At 40.4% G+C, this 20,227-nt stretch overlaps 1 protein-coding gene across 1 annotated transcript in view; it reads left to right on the top strand.

Moving 5' to 3' along the window:
* Positions 1 to 2,002: 2,002 nt before the first annotated feature.
* RFC3 (replication factor C subunit 3) overlaps positions 2,003 to 20,227 on the top strand; it is a 238,465-nt gene continuing 220,240 nt past the window's right edge. The window contains exon 1 of the mRNA XM_082675830.1: positions 2,003 to 2,125. The gene's annotated coding sequence lies outside the window, so the exon portion shown is untranslated. The remainder of the gene's footprint in view (positions 2,126 to 20,227) is intronic.

Raw genomic sequence — 20,227 nt, 5'->3', positions numbered from 1 at the left:
AAGATAAATGCATGAGTTCATTTATGATCCGGGTTTTGCCAGGCAAGTAGTAGAACTCAGGGACAAAGAGTTGAGGGGATTTGCAGGGAAGTGACTTTAATATCACTATTTGTGAATATATACAAATAGAAATAATTAAGTAAATAAATAATTCTTCACACTGTGATGCACTATCCTAGTGTAAGTTACTAGCATAATGGTGACAAAAGCACTCCCTCCATTTAAGGTTGGTCGTATGAGGTACAGGGAAGACAGGAATGTATAGAAAGTTAAAATAAGCAGCTAAATGCAATATATCCAAAACTGAACCATCGAATGATGAACTTATTCCTTATTCTACACATTCAGTTTGATGTCTAAAATCTATACTTCCTCACCGTCTTCCTAATCAGGCTTTCTGCATCTATTACAGCTTTAGCTCTGACCTTTTCTTTCACGTGTTTCCTAATATCTTCCATCACTTCCCACGCCCCCATCTTGTCTCCTGCTCACACTATTTGTGATGTCTTCAATGATCCTTCGATATTGCCCAATTTTTAAAAAAATTTTTTTTGGTTTTTCACATAAACATAATACAATGGCACTCCTCAACCGGCAGTAGCTTTCTTTGTAACACCTACTACCAAAACCATCAAAAAGTTTTATCCAAAAACCATAAAATGCCCTTATTTGGCTATGCCAGACAATCTAACTTCCTTGTATACCCCAGTCCTCCTTTGTTTCTCTCAGTATAACTGCTCAAAAATCTCTATTCCTCTCGCTCTGGCTTGCAAAAGTCCTTACTTTTTATGTAGGCCGCAGACTGGACAAAACTCTGAAATACAAAGATAAAAGTCTCTACCAAGGCTGAAAAAATTTCTTGGGAGAATTGAGTACCTTGCAGCTGACACTTTTAGAATTAGTCTAAAATTAAAACTGGGTGGGTACAGTTTCACACAGATTTTATTTTTCCAACCTACTTGGTTTCCATGCTGCATCTAAAAACAAAACACAGCCAGTGCACTCTCACGAGTTTACTACGGTCCGCCTATTAAAAGTGGTTTGCGTCTATCTTGTAAAAATGGAAAAGGGGCAGAATTTACCTTTCAAACGCTTCGCACAAGCGGCCTTCCTTTAGTTAAAATTTGAGAAAGACCAAGATCACACCATAAAACACAGAACATAAAATGTTTCTGACAAAACCCGAAAAATAAAGCTAATTAACTCCTTAAATTCTTAAGAGAAGCGCTGCTAAAAAGCCAAAAGACAAGCTTCTTTACATAATTAAAAAGCGTCTTTAGGTTCCACACGAGCAGTGTATTTGCCTGCCTTCCCTTTTCCTAGTGACACCCCTCCCGCCTCAGGACCGATGCTTAAAGACACAGTGGATGGATCGAGCCGGTTCAGGAAGAGATTTAGAGGGGAAGACTGGGTCCATCCCAGAACGGGAACCGCGCCCAGCAGGCATCTGGATCGCTTAGTACTCAAGAGGGAAAATACAGCTCGAGTTTTTACCTCATATACCATTAATTTTCCACAAAGATTTCCAGAAACCTGATTCACAGCCAGAAAGCCAAACACTGTGGGCGGGAAGCGGGGGGGGGGGGGGGGGGGAAACAACCTACTACGGCACCACTACCGCCTTGCAGGGCCAGCAAACGTGCAGAGACAGACGTACGCGCCAGCGGCGCCTACGTCCTCACAATGCGCAAGCGCACGGCGAGGCCCCGCCCCTCCGCGCCTCCGGCGAGGCGCGCGCACCAGAAACCATCCCCCCGCTGGCGCCGCCCGGGGCCTCCGCCCCATGACCCGAAGGTCGCCGTTCGGTTCCGGTTTTAGTCCCGCCCTCACGCAGGAACCCTCTGGAAGTCTTAATATCCGGGACCGGAGGCTGGCGCCAGCGCGCATTTCCGGCGACGGACGCGAAGGAAAGGATCCGGTGACGCCTCTTCCCGTCTCACTCGCCGCAAAGGCTCCGGCTCTCGGTGCGGCAGCGCCATCTGGTGCCGAGTCCCTTGCTGCCCGCAGAGGGGGCGCGCGTCTTTCTTTCGGAACCTTCCAGAGAAAACGGGGCCCGGGTTTTCGTCTCTCCCGCCCTCGGGAAGGACAGCCCGAGTCTCCGCCCTAACGAGTTCCCGCGTTGGAGGTACTTTGCAGGACTTTGAAGCGGAAGCTGCTTGTATGTGTTGGTTATAAATAGCCAAAATGGAGAGGAAACAGTTCTTTCTCTAGTTTTAAGTCCAGAAAAACAAAAGAAAACGTTTTTTTGTTTGTTTCCTCATGCCTTGTTCCTGAGGTCCTCTCAGTCATCCCCTCAGCCATGAATTCCTTAATCTGTCGAGACATGGGTCCACCGTTTCTCTCTTGGATGGGAAGATGGCACAGGCTCTGTGGCTTAGATTGGTCTTTGCTGTAAGAGCTTTTGTTTCTTTTCGCTTATTAAAGCAGTGTTGTAAAAAACATGCAGCGTATGTGTTTGGAGCCAGTGGCGGAGCGGGGAATTTAGTGGATAGTTTGCTATAAAAACAGGCTAAGATTTAGGAAGGGTAGCCTCAGGGACACTCAGGATGAATGTAGATTTTGTTGCGTGGCATATTTCTATTAGACTAACCAGAGAAGAAAAGTCATTTCTCCCAAGTCAGCAAAGTCAACGTAAATTCTCCCTGGATGATGAATTTTTGCTCGATTTTCCTGGAAGGCCGAAGCCCTGATGATATTAGGTAGCTAGCATTGGATTGTTCTTAACTGCTTTATTGGGATGATGCTTTCACTGAGCATCAGAGTACTAGTGAAAGTTAATGAAGTAAGTTTCCTTTAGACTTCAGCGCCTACTGACTTGACTGCTCCACGAGGCGTTTCTCTTACAGCGGTGGTTCTCAAACGTGAGCACGCATCAGACGTCCCTGGAAAACTTAGTAAGACAGATTGGGCTTAACCCGAAGTTTTTAATTTGGAAGGTCAGGGGGTAGAGGTGTATAATTATAGCTATGGTAAGCTCTCCGCTGATGCTTAAGTTGTTGGTACTGTTAGACCTGCGCGGTCTCCTAGGAGTTTCGACTCGCCCAGGAAACAACAAGAGTCAGAAGTCGATGCAAAACGCAAGAGGTTTATTGAAAGCCGGTGCACCGGGGTTCCTTGGTCCTCACGCAGGAGGTCGAAGAAGGAACCCTTTTGGGCGCGAATATGTCAGTTTTATAGGTTCCCACTTCCCCGTATGTAAATTATAGATTTGGTTGTGTTCTCCTGCTGATTGGTCCCGGCTTAGGCTCGGACCAGAGAGGGAACTTGTCCCCAGCTGCCTGATTGGTCTTTGACAGACACCTTTTTTACATTTTGTTATCTCCCTCCTTCTCCCCAGCTTCCTGATTGGTCTTTGACAGACACCTTTTTTACATTTTGTTATCTCCCTCCTTCTCCCCAGCTTCCTGATTGGTCTTTGACAGACACCTTTTTTACATTTTGTTATCTCCCTCCTTCTCGGAAGGGGGCCGGACATCCTGGAAATTCACCCATTGTCTAAGAAGCCCCTATTGTCTGGAGAGTTCTTAATCATTAGCTGGAACAATGTCCCTCGAGTCCCACATTCCCCCCTTTTTCTTGTGACTATTGATTCCAATCATGGAATCTCAACCTTCTGTTCGTAAACTTTGGTACTGTTGTCTTAACATTAGAACTTGTACAGTACTGATACGTTCTCTAATAAATGCTATCAGGCGATTTAGAACACATGGTCCAAAAGTTAAAATCAACAATAAAACAATAAGAGGTCCCAACAGAGTAGAGATTAAGGTGGTAAACCAGGGGGACTTATCAAACCATGATTGAAACCATCCTGAACATTTACTCCGGTGTCCGGTATCCTCATTATGAGAATAATTAGCCGTTACAGTAATAAAATCCCAAGTTGAGGTGGGTTTCCAATTAGTATCCCCGGTAGTTTCACATCCCCAGCTTTTGCAATAAAAGTTTTCAGTTCCACCACATTTATAATTCAGAGATCAAGGGCGGTGGAACCCGGGGCATACGTAGAAAGTGAGGATACCAAGCATCATTCTTTTGCCTGCATTTTTGCAACCCGGCCCAAACCAATCAGTTTCCGAAACTTTGGAAGGGGCAGTGTTCATATCATGAGAATCTTCTGTATCCCAATAAGGTGCTCCTATAGCCAATTTACAAACATCAGGAAAAAGATCTGGCCACCAGGTCCAGGGGGGTGCAGTATGACTAATGGACCAGGTTACATCTCCAGTCTGAGAAATTACCTGCCAAGTTAAACGTTGGGGGAGGTGAGGGCTAAAATCACTTACTGTCAGTAAAGGCAGTAAAACCAAAATTATAAGTCTTAGGTTCGTAGAAGCTTGAGTTTGAGCGGGTTGTCGGTTCTTTGGGCCCGCCATCCTGATGATGCCGTCGCTGGTGCAGCCTTCACATGTGAAGCATGGATCCAGGCAGCGATGCCGTCCACTTTTATGGCCATTGGTGTGGTGAGGAGGACGGTGTATGGTCCTTTCCATCGAGGTTCCAACGTCTGGGTTCGATGCCGACGGACGTATACGGAGTCTCTGACTTGGAAAGGATGAGTTTCTCCCGGTGTTCCTGGTTGGTAGGCCTTGGCGAGTTGGGACCATATTTCTTTCTGGACCAATTGGAGTCCCAGTAGCCTAGCATATAAGTCAGTGTTATTTTGACAATCAGGTTTTATTTCTTTTCCTAAAGTGAGGAGGGGAGGCGGGGCACCATATAATATTTCAAAAGGAGTAAGATGGTATCGGGAAGGTGTATTTCTAACCCGGAATAGGGCCAAAGGAAGGAGCACCGTCCAATCGGTACCGCGAGTCTCCAAGGACAATTTAGTTAGGGTCTCTTTTAGAGTCCTATTCATTCTTTCTATCTGACCTAAACTTTGGGGTCTATAGGCACAATGTAATTTCCAATCAGTCCCCAAATATCTGGCCACATCCTGACTTACCTGGGCGACGAAGGCTGGACCATTATCAGACCCTATTACCTTTGATGCTCCAAATCGAGGAAAAATTTCTTCTAAAATCTTCTTGGCTACTACAGCAGCTGTTTCTTTCTTTGTTGGGAAAGCCTCTATCCATCCTGAAAAAGTGTCTACAAAAACTAAAAGGTATTTATTACCGTACCTTCCAGGACGCACTTCGGTAAAGTCCACTTCCCAGTAAGTTCCTGGGCGGTCCCCCCTGAGTCTCTTTCCAGTTTCAAGTTTCCCTTTGTGAGCATTTACCTGTTGACATGGGACGCATTCCTGCACAATTTGTTCAGCTAATTTTGTCATTCCAGGGGTTTCGTACCCGGCTTTTTGTAACAAGGCTACCATCTTTTTAGTCCCCAAATGTGTCCATCTGTGCATCTTCCTCCAGGAAACTGCTCCCATCCGTGAACCAGGTGAAATCAGCATCAGGGAGGGGCAGGTCCATCAGATCTGGCCTACTGCCGTGTGCTGCGGCTAGTACTTCCTGACAATCATGTATGATGGTGGAGCCTTCCAAGTCAGGATCAGGTAGCAATGTGGCTGGATTGAGTCCTGTGGCTGGAGCAAACTTGATGCGATCTGAGTTTAGCAACAGGGTTTGGTAGTGGGTCATCCTGGCATTAGTTAGCCACCTTTCCGGTGGTTGACGGACTACATTTTCCAGGGCATGAGGAGCTGTTATCGTTAGATTTTGTCCTAAAGTTAGTTTGTCAGCATCTTTGACTAGAACGGCCACTGCAGCGATTATCTTTAAACAGGTGGGCCATCCTGATGCCACAGGGTCCAATTTTTTTGACAAATAAGCAACTGGGCGATTCCAGGGACCCAATTTCTGAGTCAATACTCCTTTTGCAATGCCCTTATTTTCGGCCACATATAAATGAAAAGGTTTGGTTACATCTGGCAGTCCTAGGGCTGGTGCTGAAAGTAAAGCTCGTTTGATTTGGTCAAAAGCCCGTTGTTCCTTATCGCCCCAAACGAAAAGAGTGCTGTTTTTGGTTAGGGGGTACAATGGGGCTGCCAGCTCAGCAAACCCTGGAATCCATAGTCTACAGAATCCGGCCGTCCCCAAAAATTCTCTAACCTGCCTGGCGTTTTTGGGAGCCGGAATTTGGGCCACCGTATCCTTTCTGCTCTCCGTGAGCCATCTTTGCCCCCCTTTTAATAGATACCCCAGGTAACTGACCTGTTGTTGGCATATTTGTGCTTTCTTGGCTGAGGCTCTATATCCCAGGGTTCCAAGTTCCGTTAACAGTTTTTCAGTACCCTTGATACAATCTTCTTGGGTCTCAGCAGCTAATAAAATATCATCAATGTATTGGAGTAATGTTACCTGGGGATTTGATTCTCTATATAATGCCAAATCCTGATGGAGGGCTTCATCAAAGATGGTCGGGGAGTTCTTAAATCCCTGAGGTAGCCGTGTCCATGTCAGCTGACCAGACATTCCCGATGTTGGATCTTTCCATTCGAAGGCAAAGTAGGGTTGGCTCAGGGGAGAGTCTTAAACAGAAAAAAGCATCTTTAAGGTCCAAAACAGTATACCACGTATGTTGAGGTGGAAGAGTGCTCAGGAGGTTGTAAGGGTTTGGAACTGTGGGGTGGAGGTCTGCCACCCGTTTGTTTACCTCTCGTAGATCCTGCACCGGCCGATAATCATTTGTTCCTGGTTTCTTTACCGGCAGGAGAGGGGTGTTCCATGCTGATTGACATCTTATTAAGATGCCCAAGTCTAGTAGCCTCTGTATATGGGGACGGATACCGTCTTTGGCTTCTCTACTCATGGGGTATTGACGGACCGTTATTGGGGTGGCAGTTGCCTTGAGTTCCACTAGCACCGGGGACCGATTTTTGGCCATCCCCATTCCAGCAGTTTCTGCCCAGGCTTGAGGGAACCGAGTTACCCAATCAGTAACATTAACTCGTGAGGATGAAGGCTGCTCGTATAATTTATATTCATCTTCTAATTTCATAGTCAATATTTGAAGTAACCTTCCCTTATTATCAGTTATGGTGGGACCTTCTGGCTGAAAGTGGATTTGAGCCCCTACTTTGGAGAGTAAATCTCTTCCCAGCAAAGGATAGGGGCATTCCGGAATAATCAAAAATGAATGGGTTACTCGTCCAATCCCAAGATCTACTGTCCTTCGTGTGGTCCATGAATATTGTTTATTCCCAGTGGCTCCTTGTACCCATGACCTTTTAGCTGAGATAGGACCTTTTGAGTGGAGAAGGACGGAGTGCTGGGCTCCGGTATCTACCAAAAATTGAACAGGTTCCCCCTCCACTTTAAGAGTTACCCGGGGCTCGGGGAGAGGGTTCGAGCCCTGACTTTCCTAGTCGTCTTCTTTCAATGTTAAGATTTTGTTTTTGGTTGGCCTTCCTCCATTCTTTTTCTTAGGGCATTCTCTCGCCCAATGTCCTTTTTCTTTACAGTAGGCACATTGGTCCTTGTCTAATGGCCGCCTTCTGTCTGCCGTTCGCCCTTCCTGCCTATTTCTATCCCCTATATTTCTTCCTCCAACCACAGTGGCCAGTATCTTACTTAAATTCCTCTCCTGTCTCTTATCCCGTCTTATTTCATGGGCTTCCTGCTCTTTCTGCTTTCTTTCTTCCTTCTCTTCCTCTGTTTCTCTTTTGTTATATACTTTATCTGCCTCTTTTACTAACTCCTGAAGCGAAAATCCCTGCAAGCCATCTAGCCTCTGTAATTTCTTCTTAATATCAGGGGCCACTTGATCTATGAAAGCCATTGCTATAGTAGCCCTATGTCCCTCCGAAGTTGGATCATAAGGGGTAAAGCGTCTAAAGGCTTCCATTAAACGTTCCAGGAACACAGTTGGCGATTCCTGGGGCCCCTGAGTTACTTCCCTTACCTTAGCCAAATTAGTGGGCCGTCTGGCCGCTCCATGGAGACCCGCCACCAGAGCCTGGCGATACATTTTCAGGCGCTCCCTACCTTCCGGGGCATTGAAATCCCAGTTTGGCCTGACGAGTGGGAAACCAGCATCAATCTCGTTAGGCAGCTGGGTAGGTTGCCCATTGGCGCCTAATACATTTTTTCTGGCTTCTAAAAGAACCCGTTGCCTCTCCTCAGTCGTTAGGAGAGTCTGGAGCAGCTGCTGACAATCATCCCATGTGGGCTGGTGGGAGAAAACAAGAGATTCTATTAAAGCGGTAAGGGCCTGTGGATTTTCGGAAAAAGTTGGGTTATGCATTTTCCAATTATAAAGATCTGCAGAGGAAAAGGGCCAATATTGGAGAGGTCTATTCCCTTGGCCATCGGGGGGGCCATATTCTCTAAGAGGTAGGGCAGTGGAGTCCGGGGAGATAGCCCTCCGGCTCCTAGTGCCCACTGAGGGACCCCTTTCTTCTTCCATCATGGATGGTTCCCTTGGTGCCGAGGGCAGTGGAGCTGGGGGTCCTCTAGGTGGTAGGGGATTCGGGGCCAGAGGATAAGGGGGTGGGGAATCCAAAAGAAGCAAATCGGACTGCAGGTCAGGATAAATTGCCTTCGGTAGATCCGGGGCGTCGGGTAGCTTCTCCGTGTTGGGGTTTTTCTTTAAGGCTAATATTTCCGACGCTGCTGATGTATGCGCGGACGTACCTGTTGAGGAAACAAAGGGCCGGACCCACGGAGGTGGGGAGAGAATTAAATCTTCCCAGACCAAGACATATGGTACTTGGTCTGGATGTCCGTGGGGATCTATATTAAATATCTTAGACTTCAGCAACTTAATCTTGTCTAATAAAAAGGATCCTTCGGGGGGCCATCCTATCTGAAATGTTGGCCATTCAGAGGCACACAAAGTCTGCCACTTTCCTTTCTTTACCTCTACCGAAAAATAATGGGCTCTGGCCCGAACTTCGGTCCAATAGCTTAGGGTAAGGGAAAGAGAAGTCGTCATAGTTTGTCCCATTGTCGTCCGTCAGAGAAGAAGAATAGACCACAATACAGAAACAGTTAAAACTCCACGAAACACATATACGTATGGGCCACCGCGAGCTCGCTTCAAAACCGAAACTTCTTCAGATGGCAGTTATCACCAAGGGAACTGCCGAAACCGAGTGAAGGGGAGACAGACTTTGCCTCTCCTTCCAGATGAGCCACCAGGGCGTCCCCTAGGGCTCATGGACGCCGGCTATTAGCACGTCTGCCTAGCCAGAGGTCCGATACAGATTCCATAATAAGCCGATTCTTACGGCTTTCCTCCGATAATGGCCCACAAAGAACAAGGGACAAACAGACAGTCAAGCTCGAGCTTACCTGGTACCTCCAACTCCCGATGTTCTTGTGGTCCGGGGCGAGTGGAATCCCGGACGAGCCCCCAAATGTTAGACCTGCGCGGTCTCCTAGGAGTTTCGACTCGCCCAGGAAACAACAAGAGTCAGAAGTCGATGCAAAACGCAAGAGGTTTATTGAAAGCCGGTGCACCGGGGTTCCTTGGTCCTCACGCAGGAGGTCGAAGAAGGAACCCTTTTGGGCGCGAATATGTCAGTTTTATAGGTTCCCACTTCCCCGTATGTAAATTATAGATTTGGTTGTGTTCTCCTGCTGATTGGTCCCGGCTTAGGCTCGGACCAGAGAGGGAACTTGTCCCCAGCTGCCTGATTGGTCTTTGACAGACACCTTTTTTACATTTTGTTATCTCCCTCCTTCTCGGAAGGGGGCCGGACATCCTGGAAATTCACCCATTGTCTAAGAAGCCCCTATTGTCTGGAGAGTTCTTAATCATTAGCTGGAACAATGTCCCTCGAGTCCCACAGTACTAGGATCACACGTGCAATAATTTAGAGTTCAGGATTGCTTTGTCAATAATGCTCTTGCAGTTGGTTACTAATGATAGGGAAGCTGGAGAAATCCATTGTTGGGAAGTTATGAACCGAGGATTAAAACCAGATAGTTCTACATAAATGAATATTCACACACTAAAGCGACTACTACACATAAACGTGTTCTGTATATTATCATGTGATAGAGGGTGCTGTGACACCAGGTATACTAAATATTTCAATTATTTTGCTGTCATTTTTGTCCTTCGCATTAGCTGTTAAAAGGCAGTAAAAGGGAAATGACTAGACTTAAGGACAGAATTGTTATAACCTAACATTCTCATTTTGCTTTTTGGTAGACACCAGGCTTTTCCGAAGTCCTTTTGCATCTCCCCAAATTCCTTTGTTTCTCCAAATCCTCTACTAATCGCACTCCACCTACACCGTGCCATTTACAAATGTACACAGTGTTTTCATTTGAAAAAATAGTCATCTCATCTTTAAAAATGGCTTACTTAATCTTTTCTGCAGGCCTTTTCTCTTAGATTAATTCTGTCAAATCCTGACTATGGCACTGCATTTATTGACAGTGAGAAAAATGCACTGCACACTAGAAGTTTTATCCTTGCACCTAATTGAAATACAGATATTTTGGGATAGGTTTGGTATGTTCCTAACTGAAATTATTCCTAAAACTGGTAAAAAAAAAAAAAAGTTCAGAATGTTTGCTTTGATGTAACTGACCTTATTATAAAAAAATAAGTGATATACCCTCGATTTGTAAATTAATATATCTAAAGACCAATGAAGACAACTGAAATGCTGCTTTTGCAATAACTCAGTAAAGTTTCTATGAGTGAAAAGCAATTTTGATAATGTCATTGAAGTGAGTAAAGGAATGAATTCATTGTGAACTTTGAGGAATGAATCCATATTCTCTAGAATTAAAGTAATTTATCACAATTACATCAGATCAATGAGATGGTACCTTATATGATTTTATAAAATTAGATATTAATCAATTTCTGTATATTTTAGGTTCATCCACTAGATTGTTCATTTCTAGCTCTGTGTCAGACACTGGGTTCCCTAAATCAGTTGTGTTCTAAAGTGGATTCATGGGCTTTGAGAGTCCTTAAGGAACAATGCAAAGCTCATTGTTTGCACTTACATACGAATGAGCCCAATTTCGTAGACCAATTATTGCTAACAACTAAAGCCTTCTTAGAAGTAACCTACTGAATGAGTTATTCAGCCTTACTAGATTTGATATTCATAGACTAAAATTATTGCATTACCACAAATAACTGAGGATTCTAATTCAGTACTCTATTGAGCTTTGTGGTTCCACCAACTCCTGACAAACTCTTGCTGTATATGAACACATGCAGGCGGTTGGAATTCCCATAATGCTCAAGGTTACTTTCCTGCCAGTGTATCATCAGTGTTATATTTGAGATGTTAACTATTCTTAATTATTGCTGTTCTTCCACATTACCTTTTAAAAATTATGTGAGGTTTTATATTTATGAATTGTTTTATACTTTTGTAATTGCCAGTTATCATTTGGCTGCAATTTTTTACTTCTCAGTTTTTAAAAGTCATTATTATTCCGTTCACTGGACTTCAGTTTTTTTCTTTTCCCTTCTAACATGAATGAATCTCCATTAGAAAAAAAATGGTTGAGAACACCTAAAACCATGATAGTGCCCTAAGAATCTGAGTACTTTGTATCTGAGTAATTATAAACAGTTTAAACCAAGGTAAGAAAGGCATATGCTTTGTGTTTCATTTTAAATGAAACTTGTTACAAATCCCCTCATGATGAACGGAGGTGTGATGTAAAACACACTACTCATTAGAAATGCTACCTGTTTTATTTTGGGGAGCATTATTAAACAACCCTACTTTGTTGACTAAATGTAGTTAGTAATTTATGATATTTATTTATTATGGCTATTAACATCACCACTTATCTTGGCTAATTTTGTCCTTAAGCATTATGTGAGATAATGTAATTTACTTTCAATCAAGGATTGGTGGAGTTTGATACAGTAATTAGATTAGAACTCCAGTGTCAGATTTGCTTTCAAATGTATTTTCTATTCATTAATTTTGGCTTCCATTTGCTTACTTTTTAACCTTCCCTCCTATTTTCTAAAAACGTAGTTTGTAAATGGATATGTAGTGAACATCTGTGGAAAGAAGTATTTCTCCGAGGAGAAATTTCAAAATAAGTTGATTCAGCTCTTATAGTGTCTTAACTGTTATAGGCATCTTTTTTTTTTTTTTTTGGCCGAGCGGCTTGTGAGATCTTAGTTCCCCAACTAGGGATTGAAACTGGGCCCTGGCAGTGAACATGCCAACTCCTAACCACTGGACCACCAGGGAATTCCCTAGACATCTTTTTATCAGTGTTATTTTTGCTACAATCAATGGACTTATTAATACTTTTCGTTTTAGCCAAACAATACTGGTATTCACGTTTTGACTTGGTATTGGGATCAATTTTTCTGTTTTTTGTACACTGGCAATATATAATCTTTTTGTCAGTCACTGGCAGTTGAATCTCTATAGCCTTAATACTGCCTTTTTATGGTGTTGGAGATACTGTTCTCAGACTTTCTAATCTGTTGGCTTGTTATGCTTTAAATCTCATTCAAACTGCCTGTCATTTCTGTTAAGTTATTCTTTGGAAGTAAGTTTGAATTAACCCGCTGTACTCATTTTAATGGCTCTTCTCCCCAGTGGTAAGCCACATTTATTATTGTGTTGTTAAAATAGTATCATTTCATGTTTGCAACCAATTTATTTATTTATTTAATTTTTTTAAAAAAATTATTTAATTGTTGGCTGCATTGGGTCTTCATTGCTGCGTGCGGGCTTTCTCTAGTTGCTGTTCTTCCACATTACCTTTTAAAAATTATGTGAGGTTTTATATTTATGAATTGTTTTATACTTTTGTAATTGCCAGTTATCATTTGGCTGCAATTTTTTACTTCTCAGTTTTTAAAAGTCATTATTATTCCGTTCACTGGACTTCAGTTTTTTTTCTTTTCCCTTCTAACATGAATGAATCTCCATTAGAAAAAAAATGGTTGAGAACACCTAAAACCATGATAGCGAGCAGGGGCTACTCTTTGTTGCGGTGTGCGGGCTTCTCATTGCGATGGCTTCTCTTGTAGTAGAGCACGCGCTCTAGGCATGCGGGCTTCAGTAGTTGTAGCACGCGGGCTCAGTAGTTGTGGCTCGTGGGCTCTAGAGCTCAGTTGTGGTATACGGGCTTAGTTGTTCCGTGGCATGTGGGATCTTCCCGGACCAGGGATCGAACTCGTGTCCCCTGCATTGGCAAGCAGATTCTCAACCACTGCACCTCTAGGGAAGCCCTGCAATCAATTTAAATAGACTAACACACTGCATGTGTTCCAGTAATAATTGATATAATTTGATATATGGATGAATTAAATTAACTCCTAAACTGGTAAGAGTACTGATTCAGACCATAATTGTTGTTGGTAGTAGTACATTTAAAACTCTTGACATTTGATATAGATAAAATATTTTAGTATCTAAGCTTACCATTACTAGTTGAGCAATGCCAATTATTTATTTATTTTTTTAACATCCTTATTGGAGTATAATTGCTTTACAATGTTGTGTTAGTTGCTGCTATATAACAAAGTGAATCAGCTATATGTATACATATATCCCCATATGTATGTGGATATATGTATACATATATTGGGTATCTCCTCCCTCTTGCATCTGCCTCCCACCCTCCCTATCCCACCCCTTTAGGTGGACACAAAGCACCGAGCTGAACTACCTGTGCTATAGCAATGCCAGTTATAATACAGATAGTTTGGAAAAAGTAAAAATATAAGGATATTTTTATATGACTTTTAAATATTACCACAAAAGTAGCCATTTCCCAGGAGGTCTTTTTCAGCGGTTATGCTATACTGTATTATGAACCTTTAAGCATTGATCAGTATTAATTAGAATTATTGATCAGAATTAGCCATTAACACCACTGAACTAACTGTGTCTACCTCTTCTTCAGTAGCCCTGATGTTTTGGTCATATAGTTGTAGCCATTGTATCAACCCCACTGCCTTAAGTGTGCTTCCATTCCAGATGGAAGTCAGTCCCATTAAGCAAATTTCTGTTGAGCACTTTGTGTTGAGTATAGTGATGTCTTCCTTCCTAGCTACAGTTCCTGTTGTACAAAATTCTACATATGTGTATTTATGTACTTGTGCTTTTCCCACAGATGTGAAATTTTAGGATACGATATTTGTAAGCATATGCGTGATTTTTCTTGAGCATATTTTTAAAAATTACAACAAAACATGGGATCTTGGCAAGAGAAAAAGGAGGTAAAATATATAGAAGAGAGGTGTACGTAGATATTTTTCTAATGAAGTGTGGGAAAAATATAGGAAACCAAAGGAAAGAAACTGAGACATGTGAAAGCTTCAGAGTAACAGTAGTGTTCTACTGTGGTTGTTTGTGCACTGGCATTAAGTTCTCTTACACATAAAACTATGCATTAGGAAGGGTTTCAAGAACATGTCACAGAATACTGGCATTTTCTCCTTCAATTAATCTAAGTTACGTAAAGTAACTGACTCATAAAATTGTGAAACACTGATCATTTGGTGGAGATCCAAGGAAAAATGCTTCTTAAAATGCATATTTATAACAAAGCAAAAACACATTCATAAGCATCTTGAGAAAATTGATGGGCTAAGGAAATCCCAAATAGTTTTTAGGAAGAGGAGTTGTTATTGAACGAGGCCAATTATTACTATTTAAAAGTACTTAAAATGGGGCTTTCCTGGTGGTGCAGTGGTTAAGAATCCACCTGCCAATGCAGGGGACATGGGTTCAAGCCCTGGTCCGGGAGGGAAGATCCCATATGCCGCATAGCAACCAAGCCCATGCGCCACAACTACTGAGCCCACATGCCACAACTACTGAAGCCTGTGCACCTAGACCCCATGCTCCGCAACAAGAGAAGCCACTGTAATGAGAAGCCCACGCACTGCAACAAAGAGGAGCTCCTGCTTGCCACAAGTAGAGAAAGCCCATGCACAGCAATGAAGACCCAATGCAGCCAAAAATAAATAAGTAAATAAATTTATAAAAAATAAAATAAAAGTAGTTAAAATGCCATTAGTTCATTTATTTAATGAGCTGTTTGTCATTATTTTAGATTCACTTATAGCGACAGTCCCCTAACTGTGCTTTAGCTATAAGGCCTTAAATACTTCATTCCTGCTTTCTTTTACAGTAACAGGTTTTGGGAATATAACTGTTATGTTGATAAGTAATGCTAGGTGAAGGAATAAAGTTAAAACAACTCCAATACTTGAGGAAAACAGTTATAAATACTAAGAGTATTTATAGCAATGCTCCAAATATAATATGCCCAAAGAGTATTTTATATAAAAAGAATTGCATTTCTTCTATTTGAAATGATTAAAATATACATGCCTCAAAATAAATTCGAGGTAGAACAAAGTAATACATATAAAGAAAAGCAAAACCAAAAATCCGAAGAAGATGCAGATGAATATCCAATCTTTGGATAGGAGGAAAGGACCTTTTTTAAATCACAAAAGCAATCAGAAATCAAAGGAAAAAACAGTTGATAATTCTTGTTACATAAAAATTTTTAAGTTTGTAAAAGTTGTAAAGTTTGTTAAAAATTTAAAGAGTAAATAAATTAGAGAAAATATTTGGCCTTAGTATGTCAATATATTAAAAAAAAAAAACAAACCCTGATATAATTCAGAAAGGAACTTAAGCAGATTTTTTTTAAAGGAATTATACATAAAAGCTTTACTTTTCTCACTTCCCAAATGTTTTAAAAATTAATTTTTAATTCTGGCAAAGATGCAGTGGGTATAAGGTTGCCATATGTAATAAATAAAAATAGGAAGCCCAGTTAGATTTAAATTTCACATAAGCAACAAATATGCAATGTTTGGGGCATATTTATATTAAAAGCTTATTTTCTGTTTATCTGAAATTCAGATTTAACTGGCAGCTTACATTTTCTCTGGCAGTCCTAAGCGTGGACTCCCTCATGCAGCTGGTCGGAGTTCACAGTTTACTAAACTTTTTGGAAAGTAATGTGTCATTAATACACCAAGAACCCTAAAAATAGTTATGACTTTTGACTTACTAGTTTTAATTCTGGTAAATTAGATCAAGGAAATAGTCGGTTGACTAGAAAGATATGGGTATGAGGAGCTGTATTTGTAATAGAAAATTAAGAACAAATACATAAGGGGATAGGTTACATAAACATATCTTTGCAATACGGTATTAAGCAATCCTTAAAAACGAGGTTGAAGAAGAGTGTTGACTTGGAAAGATAAGTAAAAATCATATTACAAAATGGTATAATAGGTGTCCTTTTTCCAAATATATAGAAATAAATCTTAATGTATATACTTCCAAATCGTAACAGTCCCTGAGTATGGGTGATGGGATCATGGCTAATTTTATTTTATTTTTCCTTTTGTTGTACTTGTGCTTTCTGATTTCTGTATAATGAGATGAATTATGTAAGAGTTATAAAAACTTATAAATTGCTTACATCTGTACACTAAAAAGTCTCTTGGAGTGGATGTATAATGAAACAAAATCCAGTGGTTTACTACTTACAAGAGATGCATCTAAAAATTATTCAGAAGAATCACAAATGAAACAATGAGCATACTTGTATCAAACTAAGTAAAGCATCATATTAATATCATATTAAGTAGAACTTATAGCAGAAAGCAATGCATAGGATAATTTTACAATACTGCAATACGAAGATATACCATAGAGAAAAAATAATGACAGCCAGGGGAAGGAAGACTTTTGGAAGTAGAATATGGAATTGAGAAAAAGAGGACATGGCAGACTCCAGAAAACTGACTAAAGAATTTGGAAGAGTTTCTTAATGTGGAACCATTGGTTGAAAAAAATCCAAATGTACAAGGTCCATCACTTCTTAAAAGTAGAACACTGCATAGAAAGCTTTTTGACACAACATAGTTTCATGAAAAGGACTAAAGCTATTGCTGTGGAGTAGACTGGTGAGGAAAATGTGTTGTCTGAACCACAATGTAATGCTCTGAATGTTTGACATATAGGTAGGGTTTTGCAAAATCAGGCCTCACGAAATAGCAGAGATATGTAGCTAGCAGACTTAATACTGGAAAAAAGTGGTACATTTTGGTTAACTAAACCAATTGTAAGTTTGTAATAAGTCTTTTATTTAAAAATTCCAGGAATGCTTAAAAAGATTATAGTCTTGTGCTATACAATAATACTTAGAGAATTCAACAAGGTTCGTTGTTTTAATATACATCTTACTATACAACTGTTAGTCTGTCTTCAATTACACAAAAAAGAAATGATGATACTAAATGATGATTTTAAAAACATAATTAAAATGGTAGATACTGCAATAAATTTTCCAAAGCAGAAACAATTAACATTCTCATACAATGAAATAGCCAGTAAATCTCAAAATGTAAACCCCAGCATGGCTTCAGCATCACTTGGGAACTTGTTAGAAATACAAATTCTAGAACCCTACCTCGAACCTACTAAATCAGAAACTCTGAGGGTAGAGCCCATGTTTTAAAATTTAAAACTCAGTGTTTTAGCAAGTTCTCCAAGCTATCTTGATGGATGTTAAAGTCTGAAAACCACAAAATTAGGTAAGATAATGAAAGTTTAAACAAAAATCCAAGCTTCTTGGAATTAAAAAATAACCATAGTGTCTAAAAGGAAACGAATACAGAAACAGATTCCTCTGAATGTTATCAAATATTGTGAAACTCCTCTGTGCAAAAAGATAATGTGCTAGACACTTGAGGATTATTAATGAACAAAGGGGTAGAAATACAGCCCTCACTGAGTTTTCATTTTAATGGAATTATGCAATGCTGCTATAGCTAGATTTTTTATTCTATGGGCAAGACTTTTATTAAATAATTTAGAAAATGAAAAAGAAGAAAGCAAAAGGAAGACTACAGTGAAGATAAAAGCAATATAGTAAATGCATTATAAAATAGGAAAAAAAAGTGAAGAAATCACAAAATAGTAAATGTGGAAAGTCCAGTAAAAATTAGAAGTGTTGGAGGTGTTATAACATGTAGAAAACATGTTAAATATGTACATATAAGTTATCACTATCAAATTTGAATATTATGAAGAGGATGATTTCTAGGAAAATCAAAGCTACTTAAAAAAATCTAATGCTATTCTACCAATAACAGAAAAATAATTTTTTTTAAGTTACCCAGTTAATTACTTCCCCCAAAAGGCTCCAGTTCTAAATGGTACTGGTGAAATCTTTTATCCTTAAGAGGAACAGATAGATCCATATATAGAACATAGAGAAAAGTGTAGAAAGCTATCCAGTTCATTCTTCTAAGCAAATATAATCATCCTACCAAACCCTTGGAAAAAAGCATGAAAATTATACATCACTTTCACTTATGATTATGCATATGAATAATATAATATTAGCACATAGATTTAATAGTATATTAAAAGAATAATTTACCATGGCCCAAAAGGGTCTGTTCTTTGAATATGAGTATGACAGTTTGCATTACTTACTTTTCACAAATATTCATTCTCCCTTCCCCACACTACTGAAGGAGTATATTTTTATACCTCATTGATGCTGTGCTTGACCATGTGGCTTGCTTTGGCCAGTGGAATCTGAATGATTGTCAGATTTGCCATTTTCAAGCACAAGCATTAAGAACAATTCCATGATTTATCTCAATCCGTCTTTTCTCCTCTGTTATGATTACTGTTGTTCCTTCAGCCTGGACACAGGAGGAAAACAGTGGAGCTGATCTACAGTCAACCTGCAGGCTGTAACATAGCTTGCAGTCTACAGCCTTGATGTAACATGTTTGTGTTACAAAGATTTGGGGGTTTTTTGGTTATTGCAGTGGAAGCTAATATAATAAGGATGCTTCAATATCAAGAAATGTGTTGATACCATATTGTATCAATAGGTAAAATAAGAAAATCATGTACTGTTTTATCCATTATATTTACAAAATCATTTAGTGAAATTCCATACTTAAATGTTTTTGAAAAGCATAACTTAGAAGACTAATTCCTTCACGTTAAGATGCGTATTTCAAACCAATGCCCATTTTAACCTTATTTAAAAGTAAAATACTAAGTCGTTCCTTTTAAAACTGTGATAAATAGGGAATTCTCCTCTCACCAATTTTTACACTGAAGTGTTCTGCAAATTCTAGAGAAGGTAGTAGGAATGTAGTGGAGGAGAGAAAGTATTATTAACAGAGGATATGCTGGTTTAACTAGGAAGTTGCAATGACTCACTGAAGACTCTGTTATGATGCCCGTTGGGAGACCACAGCCTGAAAGGATAGAGTTCTTTTTTACATGATATGTAAATGCTTTAAATCAGAGACCAGGACTTCCCTGGTGGTGCAGTGGTTAAGAATCTGCCTGCCAATGTAGAGAACATGGGTTTGATCCCTGGTCCGGGAAGATCCCACATGCTGTGGAGCAACTAAGCCCATGTACCATAACCACTGAGCCCGCGCGCCTAGAGCCCGTGCTCCACAACAAGAGAAGCTACCACAATGAGAAGCTGGCGTGCCGCAGCAAAGAGTAGCCCCCGCTCAGCACAACTTGAGAAAGCCCGTGCGTAGCAACGAAGACCCAGCGCAGCCAAAAATAAGTAAACAAAAAAAATAATTAATTAAATAAAAATCAAAGACCATTACATGGTGCTGTTTCCCTCATAGTCTACGTGGTTCTAGAAATTAAGAAGTGAATGTGTAATAACTCACTTGCAGAATTTTTGCTTTCCATACCACAGCTTTGAGCACTTCTGGTTTAGAGTTCTTAGTCCCCACGCACGGAATGCTTCCATCAGGGACACAACAATGATTCCATTTAATTGGAAGATGATACTTCCGACTAGCAATTTGGGACTCCTATGTCACTGAACCAACACAGAAAGAAAAAAAAAAAAAAGATGCAGTGATTAATCTATGTTACAATGTAAAAATTGGGTTGGAGGCAAAAAGAACTATGTTTGGATCCTAGGAGATTCTCAGGGGGCACATCTTATTACTTCCATGCCCAATAGTAAAGGTAAATGTAAAACTATAGCAGCCAAAAAAGGCGGAACAATTGAGGAGGCACACCCTTCAGGAATGAAGGTTGGGTCACTCAGGTAAGGGGCTCAGAGCAGTCAAGGTTTTGGCTGAGGGTAAGGGAAAGATGAAATGGGTAAAGAAGAAATCCATAGATACCGTCTACAACTGTGACACTAATTACAGAAATGAGTATCTTTGCATATTTTCTTCTTGCTATATGCATGTGTTTATATATACGAACCATTTTCTTCTGTCTCATTTTTATTTTTATATACAAGCTGCTGGAAACAACTTTATAATTTAGTCTTTG

Source organism: Grampus griseus (genome assembly GCF_964374135.1).
Source record: "Grampus griseus genome assembly, chromosome: 18".
Classification (NCBI taxonomy): Eukaryota; Metazoa; Chordata; class Mammalia; order Artiodactyla; family Delphinidae; genus Grampus; species Grampus griseus.
The sequence above is the reverse complement of the archived record's forward strand: the minus strand, read 5'-3'. Positions and strand labels throughout refer to the sequence as shown.